Below are 2440 nucleotides of genomic sequence, written 5' to 3' on the forward strand. Positions count from 1 at the left end.
GTCCTCTGCCTTCATCCTCGGTCCTCTGCCTTCATCACTCAGAGCCTCATCATCAGTCAGAGCCTCATCCTCTGTCCTCTGCCTTCATCCTCGGTCCTCTGCCTTCATCCTCGGTCCTCTGTCTTCATCACTCAGAGCCTCATCATCAGTCAGAGCCTCATCCTCTGTCCTCTTCAGTGCGCTGGCCTTCAGACGGGATGTTAGAGCTGTGGTCGGATTCTTCAGGTCAGTAACAGAGTTTATCTTTTTAACTCAGATTTTTTCAGCTCATCATCCTGTTTCCAGCTCTTTAAAAATCATTGAACCTCCTTATTTCATGTAGTCGTTGTTCTGGATGGTTTGTCTCAGAGCTCAGAGCTGCAGACTTTAATGTTGGATTAAAGGAAGTCATTCCAAAGTAAGACTTCAGACCTTACAGCAGCTGATCCTGAGCTACAACAGTCCACTCACATCCATTCATGCAGTCCTGAAATGCAGGTACTCAGTCAGTGTAAACACAGTTCTTCTGTCTGCAGCTTTTACTCAACACATCTGAGTAAAGTGTCAGCCGTCTCTTCTGTGGATGTCTCCACTGTTGCTCTGTTTGCTGTCACATCAGCAGCAAACTCTGTTTACAGTTTTTATTGAACTCTGGATATGAGGAAATGTGCAGATTTGGGTTCTTACTTTATGAAGTTGACCAGTTTTTCTTTTTTTATTTTAATTTTAATGAGTAGCTTTAATTAATTTTCTTCATAATGATTTATTGGTGTCACTTCACAATAAGAGCCCCTTTATAAAGTGTTCTAATGAAAGATTATTCAGGAGTTTGTCTCACTTAGAAAGCATCAGATCAAGTTTTTTTCTTCTTTCAGGGAGATTAGTTGTGTCTCTACAGACTCGTAGTGCTGCAGACTTCCTGACAGAAAGAAATGATGAAAACTAACTCCTTTTATCCTCCGGATGAATGAACGCTGAGTCATGCTGTACAAACTCATAAATAACCTGCTTATAAAGCTTTAATTAATAGTTTATAGAGAGGCTCTTATTGTGAAGTGGAACTGATTTATCTCTTTTTTTCCCATGATGCACCTGCTCCGTCTGTTTTCTTGAGTTATTTAAAGAAGCAGCTGAAGAGCAGTGAGTCATGCTGTTGTGTAACACAGAGCTGAGTAGACCACTCTGCTGTAGAACTGATGGCTTCCTGTCAGAGGTCAGAGGTCACACAGCCAAACAGGAAGTGAAGGCTCTTTTAAACTCTTCAGATCTCCTCCATAAACCCTGTAGAACCTGTGGGACCATCAGAACCTTCTGCTGCTCACGGGTCAAGAAGTTCTGATCCCACTGATAGTTTGTCTGAGGCTTACTTTTTACTCTGCCGCCCCCCCCAGCCAGCTCCTCAGCAGCTTTACTTCCCCCTGTGTTTCCATCATGGCCGCCCCCACAGATCCTTCCTGTCGTCTCTAATCAGAGCTCTGAGGTTCTGGAGGATTCAGTCTCTGGTGTTTTGTGGGTCCAGGTTCAGGTCAGATCTCATCAGAAGTAGAGAAACATTTACAGTTTCTGACTTCTTACCTTCTTTATCGGGGCAGAACTCCCTGTTCACCCACTCAGAGTGCCGCCCGTCCATGTTGGCTCGAACACGCAGCATGAAAATACTCAGGTAGTGCAGGTTTAACCTGGTCAGGTCACATGACCTGCGAGTCGTCTCCTCACAGGCCAGATTCCACTTCGGACCCTTCGCCCTCTTCAGCTTGTACCTCCTGAGGAGACGAGAACATCTGCATCAGTGAACATGAAGGTTTTATCTGAGAGTGCACATTATCTGTTCCCCGTGTTTGGCTTTAATCTGCCGGAGAACAGTTCAGAACAGCAGATGGGCAGATCTGAAATCTTTAGCTGTTCTTCTATCCAAACCTTCAGCTCGTTCAGCTGATGTCTGCTGGGACTTTTGGCTTTTATAGCTTTCAAAACATTTAGCTTTTTTTTCTTTTACAAATGTTTTCCCCCATAGAACCACATGGAAAACTTTGCTCTCTTTAGCAGCTTACTTTATTTTTGTCTTTATACACCACTTTAAGCTTTTGGCTACTGTTCTCCTGCAGCTGATGCAGGTCATCAGTCAGCGTGGAGGGGTGGAGGTGCCCTCCCTGTCCAGCAGCCATTAAGCCCAGAACCACTCCATCATCATCAAACTGAGTCGACTGAGACGGAGAACCAGAACCAGAACTGTGAATGTTCTCAGAAAGATCTGCTATAACTTAATCTGACTTTGGAGCCATTTTAAGGCTTGAGCTGACACCAGAAAAGCAAATCTAGATGTTTCTGATTGGACAGAACAGAACTGACGCTGAGCTGAAATGAGCTCCGAGCCAGAACTCCTCCTTAACGAGCTGAAAGTGTCTGAGGAGAACTGCTCAGACCTCCTGCTGCTGCAAAGGGAAACTCATTCTTTCCTCTC

This window comes from Kryptolebias marmoratus, unplaced genomic scaffold (genome assembly GCF_001649575.2).
Source record: "Kryptolebias marmoratus isolate JLee-2015 unplaced genomic scaffold, ASM164957v2 Scaffold81, whole genome shotgun sequence".
Classification (NCBI taxonomy): Eukaryota; Metazoa; Chordata; class Actinopteri; order Cyprinodontiformes; family Rivulidae; genus Kryptolebias; species Kryptolebias marmoratus.